General features: G+C 47.1%; 14 non-coding genes across 14 annotated transcripts; all 14 read left to right on the top strand.

Moving 5' to 3' along the window:
• Positions 1–342: 342 nt before the first annotated feature.
• On the top strand, positions 343–413 carry trnag-gcc (transfer RNA glycine (anticodon GCC)). The gene has a single exon. It is a non-coding gene; the product is annotated as a tRNA-Gly (tRNA).
• Positions 414–2,098: 1,685 nt separating this feature from the next.
• trnag-gcc (transfer RNA glycine (anticodon GCC)) lies at positions 2,099–2,169 on the top strand. Its single transcript has one exon. It is a non-coding gene; the product is annotated as a tRNA-Gly (tRNA).
• Positions 2,170–3,852: 1,683 nt separating this feature from the next.
• On the top strand, positions 3,853–3,923 carry trnag-gcc (transfer RNA glycine (anticodon GCC)). The gene has a single exon. It is a non-coding gene; the product is annotated as a tRNA-Gly (tRNA).
• Positions 3,924–4,729: 806 nt separating this feature from the next.
• trnag-gcc (transfer RNA glycine (anticodon GCC)) lies at positions 4,730–4,800 on the top strand. Its single transcript has one exon. It is a non-coding gene; the product is annotated as a tRNA-Gly (tRNA).
• Positions 4,801–5,606: 806 nt separating this feature from the next.
• On the top strand, positions 5,607–5,677 carry trnag-gcc (transfer RNA glycine (anticodon GCC)). The gene has a single exon. It is a non-coding gene; the product is annotated as a tRNA-Gly (tRNA).
• Positions 5,678–6,483: 806 nt separating this feature from the next.
• trnag-gcc (transfer RNA glycine (anticodon GCC)) lies at positions 6,484–6,554 on the top strand. The gene has a single exon. It is a non-coding gene; the product is annotated as a tRNA-Gly (tRNA).
• A 1,683-nt stretch (positions 6,555–8,237) lies between these two features.
• On the top strand, positions 8,238–8,308 carry trnag-gcc (transfer RNA glycine (anticodon GCC)). Its single transcript has one exon. It is a non-coding gene; the product is annotated as a tRNA-Gly (tRNA).
• An 806-nt stretch (positions 8,309–9,114) lies between these two features.
• trnag-gcc (transfer RNA glycine (anticodon GCC)) lies at positions 9,115–9,185 on the top strand. Its single transcript has one exon. It is a non-coding gene; the product is annotated as a tRNA-Gly (tRNA).
• Positions 9,186–9,991: 806 nt separating this feature from the next.
• On the top strand, positions 9,992–10,062 carry trnag-gcc (transfer RNA glycine (anticodon GCC)). The gene has a single exon. It is a non-coding gene; the product is annotated as a tRNA-Gly (tRNA).
• A 1,685-nt stretch (positions 10,063–11,747) lies between these two features.
• Positions 11,748–11,818, top strand: trnag-gcc (transfer RNA glycine (anticodon GCC)). Its single transcript has one exon. It is a non-coding gene; the product is annotated as a tRNA-Gly (tRNA).
• Positions 11,819–13,501: 1,683 nt separating this feature from the next.
• Positions 13,502–13,572, top strand: trnag-gcc (transfer RNA glycine (anticodon GCC)). The gene has a single exon. It is a non-coding gene; the product is annotated as a tRNA-Gly (tRNA).
• An 806-nt stretch (positions 13,573–14,378) lies between these two features.
• On the top strand, positions 14,379–14,449 carry trnag-gcc (transfer RNA glycine (anticodon GCC)). Its single transcript has one exon. It is a non-coding gene; the product is annotated as a tRNA-Gly (tRNA).
• Positions 14,450–15,255: 806 nt separating this feature from the next.
• trnag-gcc (transfer RNA glycine (anticodon GCC)) lies at positions 15,256–15,326 on the top strand. Its single transcript has one exon. It is a non-coding gene; the product is annotated as a tRNA-Gly (tRNA).
• Positions 15,327–16,132: 806 nt separating this feature from the next.
• trnag-gcc (transfer RNA glycine (anticodon GCC)) lies at positions 16,133–16,203 on the top strand. Its single transcript has one exon. It is a non-coding gene; the product is annotated as a tRNA-Gly (tRNA).
• The last annotated feature ends 954 nt before the right edge of the window (positions 16,204–17,157 follow it).

Raw genomic sequence — 17,157 nt, 5'->3', positions numbered from 1 at the left:
CCCAAGACAGCGCTACAAGGTCACAGTTGGACAGTGTCTTGTTGGAAGAGCAGGGTAATGACTCCCAGCAAGAACTGACAAATCTGGTGCAGTCCAGGAGGCTGAGGTGCCCTGTGGTTCTTAAGGGAGCTGGTGGCCACAGAAGTTAACGCCTCTCACTTTTGATATTGACCTCCCCCACTCCCCTTTGCTCAGAGACACTTTTGCTCATATCAGTTCATCAAATACCCATGGAACTTGATCAGTTTGTCTGTCAGTTGTTCAGCTTTAGCATTGGTCGATATTACCCAGTTGAAGAGATGCATTTTCCACATAAATTCGTAGAATTCATGCAGAAATAGAGCATTGGTGGTTCAGTGGTAGAATTCTCGCCTGCCACGCGGGAGACCCGGGTCCGATTCCCGGCCAATGCAGCAGAGGTCGTGTTTTTAAGGCCATGTTAGTCGTTCCTCATAAGCGGCAGCTGTCCCCAGAGCCACGAGCACAGCGCAGCTTCTCTCACTGGTGGCTGAATGTCAGAGTTGTTGTTTCCCGCGCAGGAGACCCAGGTTCGATTCCCAGCAGAAGCAAAGCAGTGTATCTTGCTACTTTAGAAGTGGGCAACTTATCAGTGTTTTACAGGGAACTAGTGGAAGCACTCTAGACAATGCTTTTCCATGCTTGTTCAACGAAGTACAAGCAATTATGGCTCATGCACCTGTGAAAAACTCCTGAAGGCAATAAAAAGGCTGCAGGCAAGAAAGGTCATGCTTAAAGAAACCAATGAGAGTAAACTGACCTGTTTGTTGTCTCTAAAAAACACCAGAAGAAAAATGTCCAGGGTCAATGCTGACCTGCATGAAAGTGGAATAAACTGCAAGGTAAGTAATGTAAGATCCCCAAGACAGCGCTACAAGGTCACAGTTGGACAGTGGCTTGTTGGAAGAGCAGGGTAATGACTCCCAGCAAGAACTGACAAATCTGGTGCAGTCCAGGAGGCTGAGGTGCCCTGTGGTTCTTAAGGGAGCTGGTGGCCACAGAAGTTAACGCCTCTCACTTTTGATATTGACCTCCCCCACTCCCCTTTGCTCAGAGACACTTTTGCTCATATCAGTTCATCAAATACCCATGGAACTTGATCAGTTTGTCTGTCAGTTGTTCAGCTTTAGCATTGGTCGATATTACCCAGTTGAAGAGATGCATTTTCCACATAAATTCGTAGAATTCTTGCAGAAATAGAGCATTGGTGGTTCAGTGGTAGAATTCTCGCCTGCCACGCGGCAGACCCGGGTCCGATTCCCGGCCAATGCAGCAGAGGTCGTGTTTTTAAGGCCATGTTAGTCGTTCCTCATAAGCGGCAGCTGTCCCCAGAGCCACGAACACAGCGCAGCTTCTCTCACTGGTGGCTGAATGTCAGAGTTGTTGTTTCCCGCGCAGGAGACCCAGGTTCAATTCCCAGCAGAAGCAAAGCAGTGTATCTTGCTACTTTAGAAGTGGGCAACTTATCAGTGTTTTACAGGGAACTAGTGGAAGCACTCTAGACAATGCTTTTCCATGCTTGTTCAACGAAGTACAAGCAATTATGGCTCATGCACCTGTGAAAAACTCCTGAAGGCAATAAAAAGGCTGCAGGCAAGAAAGGTCAGGCATAAAGAAACCAATGAGAGTAAACTGACCTGTTTGTTGTCTCTAAAAAACACCAGAAGAAAAATGTCCAGGGGGTCAATGCTGATCTGCATGGAAGTGGAATAAACTGCAAGGTAAGTAATGTAAGATCCCCAAGACAGCGCTACAAGGTCACAGTTGGACAGTGTCTTGTTGGAAGAGCAGGGTAATGACTCCCAGCAAGAACTGACAAATCTGGTGCAGTCCAGGAGGCTGAGGTGCCCTGTGGTTCTTAAGGGAGCTGGTGGCCACAGAAGTTAACGCCTCTCACTTTTGATATTGACCTCCCCCACTCCCCTTTGCTCAGAGACACTTTTGCTCATATCAGTTCATCAAATACCCATGGAACTTGATCAGTTTGTCTGTCAGTTGTTCAGCTTAAGCATTGGTCGATATTACCCAGTTGAAGAGATGCATTTTCCACATAAATTCGTAGAATTCATGCAGAAATAGAGCATTGGTGGTTCAGTGGTAGAATTCTCGCCTGCCACGCGGGAGACCCGGGTCCGATTCCCGGCCAATGCAGCAGAGGTCGTGTTTTTAAGGCCATGTTAGTCGTTCCTCATAAGCGGCAGCTGTCCCCAGAGCCACGAGCACAGCGCAGCTTCTCTCACTGGTGGCTGAATGTCAGAGTTGTTGTTTCCCGCGCAGGAGACCCAGGTTCGATTCCCAGCAGAAGCAAAGCAGTGTATCTTGCTACTTTAGAAGTGGGCAACTTATCAGTGTTTTACAGGGAACTAGTGGAAGCACTCTAGACAATGCTTTTCCATGCTTGTTCAACGAAGTACAAGCAATTATGGCTCATGCACCTGTGAAAAACTCCTGAAGGCAATAAAAAGGCTGCAGGCAAGAAAGGTCATGCTTAAAGAAACCAATGAGAGTAAACTGACCTGTTTGTTGTCTCTAAAAAACACCAGAAGAAAAATGTCCAGGGTCAATGCTGACCTGCATGAAAGTGGAATAAACTGCAAGGTAAGTAATGTAAGATCCCCAAGACAGCGCTACAAGGTCACAGTTGGACAGTGGCTTGTTGGAAGAGCAGGGTAATGACTCCCAGCAAGAACTGACAAATCTGGTGCAGTCCAGGAGGCTGAGGTGCCCTGTGGTTCTTAAGGGAGCTGGTGGCCACAGAAGTTAACGCCTCTCACTTTTGATATTGACCTCCCCCACTCCCCTTTGCTCAGAGACACTTTTGCTCATATCAGTTCATCAAATACCCATGGAACTTGATCAGTTTGTCTGTCAGTTGTTCAGCTTTAGCATTGGTCGATATTACCCAGTTGAAGAGATGCATTTTCGACATAAATTCGTAGAATTCTTGCAGAAATAGAGCATCGGTGGTTCAGTGGTAGAATTCTCGCCTGCCACGCGAGAGACCCGGGTCCGATTCCCGGCCAATGCAGCAGAGGTCGTGTTTTTAAGGCCATGTTAGTCGTTCCTCATAAGCGGCAGCTGTCCCCAGAGCCACGAACACAGCGCAGCTTCTCTCACTGGTGGCTGAATGTCAGAGTTGTTGTTTCCCGCGCAGGAGACCCAGGTTCAATTCCCAGCAGAAGCAAAGCAGTGTATCTTGCTACTTTAGAAGTGGGCAACTTATCAGTGTTTTACAGGGAACTAGTGGAAGCACTCTAGACAATGCTTTTCCATGCTTGTTCAACGAAGTACAAGCAATTATGGCTCATGCACCTGTGAAAAACTCCTGAAGGCAATAAAAAGGCTGCAGGCAAGAAAGGTCATGCTTAAAGAAACCAATGAGAGTAAACTGACCTGTTTGTTGTCTCTAAAAAACACCAGAAGAAAAATGTCCAGGGTCAATGCTGACCTGCATGAAAGTGGAATAAACTGCAAGGTAAGTAATGTAAGATCCCCAAGACAGCGCTACAAGGTCACAGTTGGACAGTGGCTTGTTGGAAGAGCAGGGTAATGACTCCCAGCAAGAACTGACAAATCTGGTGCAGTCCAGGAGGCTGAGGTGCCCTGTGGTTCTTAAGGGAGCTGGTGGCCACAGAAGTTAACGCCTCTCACTTTTGATATTGACCTCCCCCACTCCCCTTTGCTCAGAGACACTTTTGCTCATATCAGTTCATCAAATACCCATGGAACTTGATCAGTTTGTCTGTCAGTTGTTCAGCTTTAGCATTGGTCGATATTACCCAGTTGAAGAGATGCATTTTCCACATAAATTCGTAGAATTCTTGCAGAAATAGAGCATTGGTGGTTCAGTGGTAGAATTCTCGCCTGCCACGCGGGAGACCCGGGTCCGATTCCCGGCCAATGCAGCAGAGGTCGTGTTTTTAAGGCCATGTTAGTCGTTCCTCATAAGCGGCAGCTGTCCCCAGAGCCACGAACACAGCGCAGCTTCTCTCACTGGTGGCTGAATGTCAGAGTTGTTGTTTCCCGCGCAGGAGACCCAGGTTCAATTCCCAGCAGAAGCAAAGCAGTGTATCTTGCTACTTTAGAAGTGGGCAACTTATCAGTGTTTTACAGGGAACTAGTGGAAGCACTCTAGACAATGCTTTTCCATGCTTGTTCAACGAAGTACAAGCAATTATGGCTCATGCACCTGTGAAAAACTCCTGAAGGCAATAAAAAGGCTGCAGGCAAGAAAGGTCATGCTTAAAGAAACCAATGAGAGTAAACTGACCTGTTTGTTGTCTCTAAAAAACACCAGAAGAAAAATGTCCAGGGTCAATGCTGACCTGCATGAAAGTGGAATAAACTGCAAGGTAAGTAATGTAAGATCCCCAAGACAGCGCTACAAGGTCACAGTTGGACAGTGGCTTGTTGGAAGAGCAGGGTAATGACTCCCAGCAAGAACTGACAAATCTGGTGCAGTCCAGGAGGCTGAGGTGCCCTGTGGTTCTTAAGGGAGCTGGTGGCCACAGAAGTTAACGCCTCTCACTTTTGATATTGACCTCCCCCACTCCCCTTTGCTCAGAGACACTTTTGCTCATATCAGTTCATCAAATACCCATGGAACTTGATCAGTTTGTCTGTCAGTTGTTCAGCTTTAGCATTGGTCGATATTACCCAGTTGAAGAGATGCATTTTCCACATAAATTCGTAGAATTCTTGCAGAAATAGAGCATTGGTGGTTCAGTGGTAGAATTCTCGCCTGCCACGCGGGAGACCCGGGTCCGATTCCCGGCCAATGCAGCAGAGGTCGTGTTTTTAAGGCCATGTTAGTCGTTCCTCATAAGCGGCAGCTGTCCCCAGAGCCACGAACACAGCGCAGCTTCTCTCACTGGTGGCTGAATGTCAGAGTTGTTGTTTCCCGCGCAGGAGACCCAGGTTCAATTCCCAGCAGAAGCAAAGCAGTGTATCTTGCTACTTTAGAAGTGGGCAACTTATCAGTGTTTTACAGGGAACTAGTGGAAGCACTCTAGACAATGCTTTTCCATGCTTGTTCAACGAAGTACAAGCAATTATGGCTCATGCACCTGTGAAAAACTCCTGAAGGCAATAAAAAGGCTGCAGGCAAGAAAGGTCATGCTTAAAGAAACCAATGAGAGTAAACTGACCTGTTTGTTGTCTCTAAAAAACACCAGAAGAAAAATGTCCAGGGTCAATGCTGACCTGCATGAAAGTGGAATAAACTGCAAGGTAAGTAATGTAAGATCCCCAAGACAGCGCTACAAGGTCACAGTTGGACAGTGGCTTGTTGGAAGAGCAGGGTAATGACTCCCAGCAAGAACTGACAAATCTGGTGCAGTCCAGGAGGCTGAGGTGCCCTGTGGTTCTTAAGGGAGCTGGTGGCCACAGAAGTTAACGCCTCTCACTTTTGATATTGACCTCCCCCACTCCCCTTTGCTCAGAGACACTTTTGCTCATATCAGTTCATCAAATACCCATGGAACTTGATCAGTTTGTCTGTCAGTTGTTCAGCTTTAGCATTGGTCGATATTACCCAGTTGAAGAGATGCATTTTCCACATAAATTCGTAGAATTCTTGCAGAAATAGAGCATTGGTGGTTCAGTGGTAGAATTCTCGCCTGCCACGCGGGAGACCCGGGTCCGATTCCCGGCCAATGCAGCAGAGGTCGTGTTTTTAAGGCCATGTTAGTCGTTCCTCATAAGCGGCAGCTGTCCCCAGAGCCACGAGCACAGCGCAGCTTCTCTCACTGGTGGCTGAATGTCAGAGTTGTTGTTTCCCGCGCAGGAGACCCAGGTTCGATTCCCAGCAGAAGCAAAGCAGTGTATCTTGCTACTTTAGAAGTGGGCAACTTATCAGTGTTTTACAGGGAACTAGTGGAAGCACTCTAGACAATGCTTTTCCATGCTTGTTCAACGAAGTACAAGCAATTATGGCTCATGCACCTGTGAAAAACTCCTGAAGGCAATAAAAAGGCTGCAGGCAAGAAAGGTCATGCTTAAAGAAACCAATGAGAGTAAACTGACCTGTTTGTTGTCTCTAAAAAACACCAGAAGAAAAATGTCCAGGGTCAATGCTGACCTGCATGAAAGTGGAATAAACTGCAAGGTAAGTAATGTAAGATCCCCAAGACAGCGCTACAAGGTCACAGTTGGACAGTGGCTTGTTGGAAGAGCAGGGTAATGACTCCCAGCAAGAACTGACAAATCTGGTGCAGTCCAGGAGGCTGAGGTGCCCTGTGGTTCTTAAGGGAGCTGGTGGCCACAGAAGTTAACGCCTCTCACTTTTGATATTGACCTCCCCCACTCCCCTTTGCTCAGAGACACTTTTGCTCATATCAGTTCATCAAATACCCATGGAACTTGATCAGTTTGTCTGTCAGTTGTTCAGCTTTAGCATTGGTCGATATTACCCAGTTGAAGAGATGCATTTTCCACATAAATTCGTAGAATTCTTGCAGAAATAGAGCATTGGTGGTTCAGTGGTAGAATTCTCGCCTGCCACGCGGGAGACCCGGGTCCGATTCCCGGCCAATGCAGCAGAGGTCGTGTTTTTAAGGCCATGTTAGTCGTTCCTCATAAGCGGCAGCTGTCCCCAGAGCCACGAACACAGCGCAGCTTCTCTCACTGGTGGCTGAATGTCAGAGTTGTTGTTTCCCGCGCAGGAGACCCAGGTTCAATTCCCAGCAGAAGCAAAGCAGTGTATCTTGCTACTTTAGAAGTGGGCAACTTATCAGTGTTTTACAGGGAACTAGTGGAAGCACTCTAGACAATGCTTTTCCATGCTTGTTCAACGAAGTACAAGCAATTATGGCTCATGCACCTGTGAAAAACTCCTGAAGGCAATAAAAAGGCTGCAGGCAAGAAAGGTCATGCTTAAAGAAACCAATGAGAGTAAACTGACCTGTTTGTTGTCTCTAAAAAACACCAGAAGAAAAATGTCCAGGGTCAATGCTGACCTGCATGAAAGTGGAATAAACTGCAAGGTAAGTAATGTAAGATCCCCAAGACAGCGCTACAAGGTCACAGTTGGACAGTGGCTTGTTGGAAGAGCAGGGTAATGACTCCCAGCAAGAACTGACAAATCTGGTGCAGTCCAGGAGGCTGAGGTGCCCTGTGGTTCTTAAGGGAGCTGGTGGCCACAGAAGTTAACGCCTCTCACTTTTGATATTGACCTCCCCCACTCCCCTTTGCTCAGAGACACTTTTGCTCATATCAGTTCATCAAATACCCATGGAACTTGATCAGTTTGTCTGTCAGTTGTTCAGCTTTAGCATTGGTCGATATTACCCAGTTGAAGAGATGCATTTTCCACATAAATTCGTAGAATTCTTGCAGAAATAGAGCATTGGTGGTTCAGTGGTAGAATTCTCGCCTGCCACGCGGCAGACCCGGGTCCGATTCCCGGCCAATGCAGCAGAGGTCGTGTTTTTAAGGCCATGTTAGTCGTTCCTCATAAGCGGCAGCTGTCCCCAGAGCCACGAACACAGCGCAGCTTCTCTCACTGGTGGCTGAATGTCAGAGTTGTTGTTTCCCGCGCAGGAGACCCAGGTTCAATTCCCAGCAGAAGCAAAGCAGTGTATCTTGCTACTTTAGAAGTGGGCAACTTATCAGTGTTTTACAGGGAACTAGTGGAAGCACTCTAGACAATGCTTTTCCATGCTTGTTCAACGAAGTACAAGCAATTATGGCTCATGCACCTGTGAAAAACTCCTGAAGGCAATAAAAAGGCTGCAGGCAAGAAAGGTCATGCTTAAAGAAACCAATGAGAGTAAACTGACCTGTTTGTTGTCTCTAAAAAACACCAGAAGAAAAATGTCCAGGGTCAATGCTGACCTGCATGAAAGTGGAATAAACTGCAAGGTAAGTAATGTAAGATCCCCAAGACAGCGCTACAAGGTCACAGTTGGACAGTGGCTTGTTGGAAGAGCAGGGTAATGACTCCCAGCAAGAACTGACAAATCTGGTGCAGTCCAGGAGGCTGAGGTGCCCTGTGGTTCTTAAGGGAGCTGGTGGCCACAGAAGTTAACGCCTCTCACTTTTGATATTGACCTCCCCCACTCCCCTTTGCTCAGAGACACTTTTGCTCATATCAGTTCATCAAATACCCATGGAACTTGATCAGTTTGTCTGTCAGTTGTTCAGCTTTAGCATTGGTCGATATTACCCAGTTGAAGAGATGCATTTTCGACATAAATTCGTAGAATTCTTGCAGAAATAGAGCATTGGTGGTTCAGTGGTAGAATTCTCGCCTGCCACGCGGGAGACCCGGGTCCGATTCCCGGCCAATGCAGCAGAGGTCGTGTTTTTAAGGCCATGTTAGTCGTTCCTCATAAGCGGCAGCTGTCCCCAGACCCACGAACACAGCGCAGCTTCTCTCACTGGTGGCTGAATGTCAGAGTTGTTGTTTCCCGCGCAGGAGACCCAGGTTCAATTCCCAGCAGAAGCAATGCAGTGTATCTTGCTACTTTAGAAGTGGGCAACTTATCAGTGTTTTACAGGGAACTAGTGGAAGCACTCTAGACAATGCTTTTCCATGCTTGTTCAACGAAGTACAAGCAATTATGGCTCATGCACCTGTGAAAAACTCCTGAAGGCAATAAAAAGGCTGCAGGCAAGAAAGGTCATGCTTAAAGAAACCAATGAGAGTAAACTGACCTGTTTGTTGTCTCTAAAAAACACCAGAAGAAAAATGTCCAGGGTCAATGCTGACCTGCATGAAAGTGGAATAAACTGCAAGGTAAGTAATGTAAGATCCCCAAGACAGCGCTACAAGGTCACAGTTGGACAGTGGCTTGTTGGAAGAGCAGGGTAATGACTCCCAGCAAGAACTGACAAATCTGGTGCAGTCCAGGAGGCTGAGGTGCCCTGTGGTTCTTAAGGGAGCTGGTGGCCACAGAAGTTAACGCCTCTCACTTTTGATATTGACCTCCCCCACTCCCCTTTGCTCAGAGACACTTTTGCTCATATCAGTTCATCAAATACCCATGGAACTTGATCAGTTTGTCTGTCAGTTGTTCAGCTTTAGCATTGGTCGATATTACCCAGTTGAAGAGATGCATTTTCCACATAAATTCGTAGAATTCTTGCAGAAATAGAGCATTGGTGGTTCAGTGGTAGAATTCTCGCCTGCCACGCGGGAGACCCGGGTCCGATTCCCGGCCAATGCAGCAGAGGTCGTGGTTTTAAGGCCATGTTAGTCGTTCCTCATAAGCGGCAGCTGTCCCCAGAGCCACGAACACAGCGCAGCTTCTCTCACTGGTGGCTGAATGTCAGAGTTGTTGTTTCCCGCGCAGGAGACCCAGGTTCAATTCCCAGCAGAAGCAAAGCAGTGTATCTTGCTACTTTAGAAGTGGGCAACTTATCAGTGTTTTACAGGGAACTAGTGGAAGCACTCTAGACAATGCTTTTCCATGCTTGTTCAACGAAGTACAAGCAATTATGGCTCATGCACCTGTGAAAAACTCCTGAAGGCAATAAAAAGGCTGCAGGCAAGAAAGGTCATGCTTAAAGAAACCAATGAGAGTAAACTGACCTGTTTGTTGTCTCTAAAAAACACCAGAAGAAAAATGTCCAGGGTCAATGCTGACCTGCATGAAAGTGGAATAAACTGCAAGGTAAGTAATGTAAGATCCCCAAGACAGCGCTACAAGGTCACAGTTGGACAGTGTCTTGTTGGAAGAGCAGGGTAATGACTCCCAGCAAGAACTGACAAATCTGGTGCAGTCCAGGAGGCTGAGGTGCCCTGTGGTTCTTAAGGGAGCTGGTGGCCACAGAAGTTAACGCCTCTCACTTTTGATATTGACCTCCCCCACTCCCCTTTGCTCAGAGACACTTTTGCTCATATCAGTTCATCAAATACCCATGGAACTTGATCAGTTTGTCTGTCAGTTGTTCAGCTTTAGCATTGGTCGATATTACCCAGTTGAAGAGATGCATTTTCCACATAAATTCGTAGAATTCATGCAGAAATAGAGCATTGGTGGTTCAGTGGTAGAATTCTCGCCTGCCACGCGGGAGACCCGGGTCCGATTCCCGGCCAATGCAGCAGAGGTCGTGTTTTTAAGGCCATGTTAGTCGTTCCTCATAAGCGGCAGCTGTCCCCAGAGCCACGAGCACAGCGCAGCTTCTCTCACTGGTGGCTGAATGTCAGAGTTGTTGTTTCCCGCGCAGGAGACCCAGGTTCGATTCCCAGCAGAAGCAAAGCAGTGTATCTTGCTACTTTAGAAGTGGGCAACTTATCAGTGTTTTACAGGGAACTAGTGGAAGCACTCTAGACAATGCTTTTCCATGCTTGTTCAACGAAGTACAAGCAATTATGGCTCATGCACCTGTGAAAAACTCCTGAAGGCAATAAAAAGGCTGCAGGCAAGAAAGGTCATGCTTAAAGAAACCAATGAGAGTAAACTGACCTGTTTGTTGTCTCTAAAAAACACCAGAAGAAAAATGTCCAGGGTCAATGCTGACCTGCATGAAAGTGGAATAAACTGCAAGGTAAGTAATGTAAGATCCCCAAGACAGCGCTACAAGGTCACAGTTGGACAGTGGCTTGTTGGAAGAGCAGGGTAATGACTCCCAGCAAGAACTGACAAATCTGGTGCAGTCCAGGAGGCTGAGGTGCCCTGTGGTTCTTAAGGGAGCTGGTGGCCACAGAAGTTAACGCCTCTCACTTTTGATATTGACCTCCCCCACTCCCCTTTGCTCAGAGACACTTTTGCTCATATCAGTTCATCAAATACCCATGGAACTTGATCAGTTTGTCTGTCAGTTGTTCAGCTTTAGCATTGGTCGATATTACCCAGTTGAAGAGATGCATTTTCCACATAAATTCGTAGAATTCTTGCAGAAATAGAGCATTGGTGGTTCAGTGGTAGAATTCTCGCCTGCCACGCGGCAGACCCGGGTCCGATTCCCGGCCAATGCAGCAGAGGTCGTGTTTTTAAGGCCATGTTAGTCGTTCCTCATAAGCGGCAGCTGTCCCCAGAGCCACGAACACAGCGCAGCTTCTCTCACTGGTGGCTGAATGTCAGAGTTGTTGTTTCCCGCGCAGGAGACCCAGGTTCAATTCCCAGCAGAAGCAAAGCAGTGTATCTTGCTACTTTAGAAGTGGGCAACTTATCAGTGTTTTACAGGGAACTAGTGGAAGCACTCTAGACAATGCTTTTCCATGCTTGTTCAACGAAGTACAAGCAATTATGGCTCATGCACCTGTGAAAAACTCCTGAAGGCAATAAAAAGGCTGCAGGCAAGAAAGGTCAGGCATAAAGAAACCAATGAGAGTAAACTGACCTGTTTGTTGTCTCTAAAAAACACCAGAAGAAAAATGTCCAGGGGGTCAATGCTGATCTGCATGGAAGTGGAATAAACTGCAAGGTAAGTAATGTAAGATCCCCAAGACAGCGCTACAAGGTCACAGTTGGACAGTGTCTTGTTGGAAGAGCAGGGTAATGACTCCCAGCAAGAACTGACAAATCTGGTGCAGTCCAGGAGGCTGAGGTGCCCTGTGGTTCTTAAGGGAGCTGGTGGCCACAGAAGTTAACGCCTCTCACTTTTGATATTGACCTCCCCCACTCCCCTTTGCTCAGAGACACTTTTGCTCATATCAGTTCATCAAATACCCATGGAACTTGATCAGTTTGTCTGTCAGTTGTTCAGCTTAAGCATTGGTCGATATTACCCAGTTGAAGAGATGCATTTTCCACATAAATTCGTAGAATTCATGCAGAAATAGAGCATTGGTGGTTCAGTGGTAGAATTCTCGCCTGCCACGCGGGAGACCCGGGTCCGATTCCCGGCCAATGCAGCAGAGGTCGTGTTTTTAAGGCCATGTTAGTCGTTCCTCATAAGCGGCAGCTGTCCCCAGAGCCACGAGCACAGCGCAGCTTCTCTCACTGGTGGCTGAATGTCAGAGTTGTTGTTTCCCGCGCAGGAGACCCAGGTTCGATTCCCAGCAGAAGCAAAGCAGTGTATCTTGCTACTTTAGAAGTGGGCAACTTATCAGTGTTTTACAGGGAACTAGTGGAAGCACTCTAGACAATGCTTTTCCATGCTTGTTCAACGAAGTACAAGCAATTATGGCTCATGCACCTGTGAAAAACTCCTGAAGGCAATAAAAAGGCTGCAGGCAAGAAAGGTCATGCTTAAAGAAACCAATGAGAGTAAACTGACCTGTTTGTTGTCTCTAAAAAACACCAGAAGAAAAATGTCCAGGGTCAATGCTGACCTGCATGAAAGTGGAATAAACTGCAAGGTAAGTAATGTAAGATCCCCAAGACAGCGCTACAAGGTCACAGTTGGACAGTGGCTTGTTGGAAGAGCAGGGTAATGACTCCCAGCAAGAACTGACAAATCTGGTGCAGTCCAGGAGGCTGAGGTGCCCTGTGGTTCTTAAGGGAGCTGGTGGCCACAGAAGTTAACGCCTCTCACTTTTGATATTGACCTCCCCCACTCCCCTTTGCTCAGAGACACTTTTGCTCATATCAGTTCATCAAATACCCATGGAACTTGATCAGTTTGTCTGTCAGTTGTTCAGCTTTAGCATTGGTCGATATTACCCAGTTGAAGAGATGCATTTTCGACATAAATTCGTAGAATTCTTGCAGAAATAGAGCATCGGTGGTTCAGTGGTAGAATTCTCGCCTGCCACGCGAGAGACCCGGGTCCGATTCCCGGCCAATGCAGCAGAGGTCGTGTTTTTAAGGCCATGTTAGTCGTTCCTCATAAGCGGCAGCTGTCCCCAGAGCCACGAACACAGCGCAGCTTCTCTCACTGGTGGCTGAATGTCAGAGTTGTTGTTTCCCGCGCAGGAGACCCAGGTTCAATTCCCAGCAGAAGCAAAGCAGTGTATCTTGCTACTTTAGAAGTGGGCAACTTATCAGTGTTTTACAGGGAACTAGTGGAAGCACTCTAGACAATGCTTTTCCATGCTTGTTCAACGAAGTACAAGCAATTATGGCTCATGCACCTGTGAAAAACTCCTGAAGGCAATAAAAAGGCTGCAGGCAAGAAAGGTCATGCTTAAAGAAACCAATGAGAGTAAACTGACCTGTTTGTTGTCTCTAAAAAACACCAGAAGAAAAATGTCCAGGGTCAATGCTGACCTGCATGAAAGTGGAATAAACTGCAAGGTAAGTAATGTAAGATCCCCAAGACAGCGCTACAAGGTCACAGTTGGACAGTGGCTTGTTGGAAGAGCAGGGTAATGACTCCCAGCAAGAACTGACAAATCTGGTGCAGTCCAGGAGGCTGAGGTGCCCTGTGGTTCTTAAGGGAGCTGGTGGCCACAGAAGTTAACGCCTCTCACTTTTGATATTGACCTCCCCCACTCCCCTTTGCTCAGAGACACTTTTGCTCATATCAGTTCATCAAATACCCATGGAACTTGATCAGTTTGTCTGTCAGTTGTTCAGCTTTAGCATTGGTCGATATTACCCAGTTGAAGAGATGCATTTTCCACATAAATTCGTAGAATTCTTGCAGAAATAGAGCATTGGTGGTTCAGTGGTAGAATTCTCGCCTGCCACGCGGGAGACCCGGGTCCGATTCCCGGCCAATGCAGCAGAGGTCGTGTTTTTAAGGCCATGTTAGTCGTTCCTCATAAGCGGCAGCTGTCCCCAGAGCCACGAACACAGCGCAGCTTCTCTCACTGGTGGCTGAATGTCAGAGTTGTTGTTTCCCGCGCAGGAGACCCAGGTTCAATTCCCAGCAGAAGCAAAGCAGTGTATCTTGCTACTTTAGAAGTGGGCAACTTATCAGTGTTTTACAGGGAACTAGTGGAAGCACTCTAGACAATGCTTTTCCATGCTTGTTCAACGAAGTACAAGCAATTATGGCTCATGCACCTGTGAAAAACTCCTGAAGGCAATAAAAAGGCTGCAGGCAAGAAAGGTCATGCTTAAAGAAACCAATGAGAGTAAACTGACCTGTTTGTTGTCTCTAAAAAACACCAGAAGAAAAATGTCCAGGGTCAATGCTGACCTGCATGAAAGTGGAATAAACTGCAAGGTAAGTAATGTAAGATCCCCAAGACAGCGCTACAAGGTCACAGTTGGACAGTGGCTTGTTGGAAGAGCAGGGTAATGACTCCCAGCAAGAACTGACAAATCTGGTGCAGTCCAGGAGGCTGAGGTGCCCTGTGGTTCTTAAGGGAGCTGGTGGCCACAGAAGTTAACGCCTCTCACTTTTGATATTGACCTCCCCCACTCCCCTTTGCTCAGAGACACTTTTGCTCATATCAGTTCATCAAATACCCATGGAACTTGATCAGTTTGTCTGTCAGTTGTTCAGCTTTAGCATTGGTCGATATTACCCAGTTGAAGAGATGCATTTTCCACATAAATTCGTAGAATTCTTGCAGAAATAGAGCATTGGTGGTTCAGTGGTAGAATTCTCGCCTGCCACGCGGGAGACCCGGGTCCGATTCCCGGCCAATGCAGCAGAGGTCGTGTTTTTAAGGCCATGTTAGTCGTTCCTCATAAGCGGCAGCTGTCCCCAGAGCCACGAACACAGCGCAGCTTCTCTCACTGGTGGCTGAATGTCAGAGTTGTTGTTTCCCGCGCAGGAGACCCAGGTTCAATTCCCAGCAGAAGCAAAGCAGTGTATCTTGCTACTTTAGAAGTGGGCAACTTATCAGTGTTTTACAGGGAACTAGTGGAAGCACTCTAGACAATGCTTTTCCATGCTTGTTCAACGAAGTACAAGCAATTATGGCTCATGCACCTGTGAAAAACTCCTGAAGGCAATAAAAAGGCTGCAGGCAAGAAAGGTCATGCTTAAAGAAACCAATGAGAGTAAACTGACCTGTTTGTTGTCTCTAAAAAACACCAGAAGAAAAATGTCCAGGGTCAATGCTGACCTGCATGAAAGTGGAATAAACTGCAAGGTAAGTAATGTAAGATCCCCAAGACAGCGCTACAAGGTCACAGTTGGACAGTGGCTTGTTGGAAGAGCAGGGTAATGACTCCCAGCAAGAACTGACAAATCTGGTGCAGTCCAGGAGGCTGAGGTGCCCTGTGGTTCTTAAGGGAGCTGGTGGCCACAGAAGTTAACGCCTCTCACTTTTGATATTGACCTCCCCCACTCCCCTTTGCTCAGAGACACTTTTGCTCATATCAGTTCATCAAATACCCATGGAACTTGATCAGTTTGTCTGTCAGTTGTTCAGCTTTAGCATTGGTCGATATTACCCAGTTGAAGAGATGCATTTTCCACATAAATTCGTAGAATTCTTGCAGAAATAGAGCATTGGTGGTTCAGTGGTAGAATTCTCGCCTGCCACGCGGGAGACCCGGGTCCGATTCCCGGCCAATGCAGCAGAGGTCGTGTTTTTAAGGCCATGTTAGTCGTTCCTCATAAGCGGCAGCTGTCCCCAGAGCCACGAGCACAGCGCAGCTTCTCTCACTGGTGGCTGAATGTCAGAGTTGTTGTTTCCCGCGCAGGAGACCCAGGTTCGATTCCCAGCAGAAGCAAAGCAGTGTATCTTGCTACTTTAGAAGTGGGCAACTTATCAGTGTTTTACAGGGAACTAGTGGAAGCACTCTAGACAATGCTTTTCCATGCTTGTTCAACGAAGTACAAGCAATTATGGCTCATGCACCTGTGAAAAACTCCTGAAGGCAATAAAAAGGCTGCAGGCAAGAAAGGTCATGCTTAAAGAAACCAATGAGAGTAAACTGACCTGTTTGTTGTCTCTAAAAAACACCAGAAGAAAAATGTCCAGGGTCAATGCTGACCTGCATGAAAGTGGAATAAACTGCAAGGTAAGTAATGTAAGATCCCCAAGACAGCGCTACAAGGTCACAGTTGGACAGTGGCTTGTTGGAAGAGCAGGGTAATGACTCCCAGCAAGAACTGACAAATCTGGTGCAGTCCAGGAGGCTGAGGTGCCCTGTGGTTCTTAAGGGAGCTGGTGGCCACAGAAGTTAACGCCTCTCACTTTTGATATTGACCTCCCCCACTCCCCTTTGCTCAGAGACACTTTTGCTCATATCAGTTCATCAAATACCCATGGAACTTGATCAGTTTGTCTGTCAGTTGTTCAGCTTTAGCATTGGTCGATATTACCCAGTTGAAGAGATGCATTTTCCACATAAATTCGTAGAATTCTTGCAGAAATAGAGCATTGGTGGTTCAGTGGTAGAATTCTCGCCTGCCACGCGGGAGACCCGGGTCCGATTCCCGGCCAATGCAGCAGAGGTCGTGTTTTTAAGGCCATGTTAGTCGTTCCTCATAAGCGGCAGCTGTCCCCAGAGCCACGAACACAGCGCAGCTTCTCTCACTGGTGGCTGAATGTCAGAGTTGTTGTTTCCCGCGCAGGAGACCCAGGTTCAATTCCCAGCAGAAGCAAAGCAGTGTATCTTGCTACTTTAGAAGTGGGCAACTTATCAGTGTTTTACAGGGAACTAGTGGAAGCACTCTAGACAATGCTTTTCCATGCTTGTTCAACGAAGTACAAGCAATTATGGCTCATGCACCTGTGAAAAACTCCTGAAGGCAATAAAAAGGCTGCAGGCAAGAAAGGTCATGCTTAAAGAAACCAATGAGAGTAAACTGACCTGTTTGTTGTCTCTAAAAAACACCAGAAGAAAAATGTCCAGGGTCAATGCTGACCTGCATGAAAGTGGAATAAACTGCAAGGTAAGTAATGTAAGATCCCCAAGACAGCGCTACAAGGTCACAGTTGGACAGTGGCTTGTTGGAAGAGCAGGGTAATGACTCCCAGCAAGAACTGACAAATCTGGTGCAGTCCAGGAGGCTGAGGTGCCCTGTGGTTCTTAAGGGAGCTGGTGGCCACAGAAGTTAACGCCTCTCACTTTTGATATTGACCTCCCCCACTCCCCTTTGCTCAGAGACACTTTTGCTCATATCAGTTCATCAAATACCCATGGAACTTGATCAGTTTGTCTGTCAGTTGTTCAGCTTTAGCATTGGTCGATATTACCCAGTTGAAGAGATGCATTTTCCACATAAATTCGTAGAATTCTTGCAGAAATAGAGCATTGGTGGTTCAGTGGTAGAATTCTCGCCTGCCACGCGGCAGACCCGGGTCCGATTCCCGGCCAATGCAGCAGAGGTCGTGTTTTTAAGGCCATGTTAGTCGTTCCTCATAAGCGGCAGCTGTCCCCAGAGCCACGAACACAGCGC

This window comes from Carassius gibelio, chromosome B19 (assembly GCF_023724105.1).
Source record: "Carassius gibelio isolate Cgi1373 ecotype wild population from Czech Republic chromosome B19, carGib1.2-hapl.c, whole genome shotgun sequence".
In the NCBI taxonomy this organism is placed as follows: domain Eukaryota; kingdom Metazoa; phylum Chordata; class Actinopteri; order Cypriniformes; family Cyprinidae; genus Carassius; species Carassius gibelio.
Note: the sequence above shows the minus strand (reverse complement) of the source record. Positions and strands in the feature narration are given on the sequence as shown.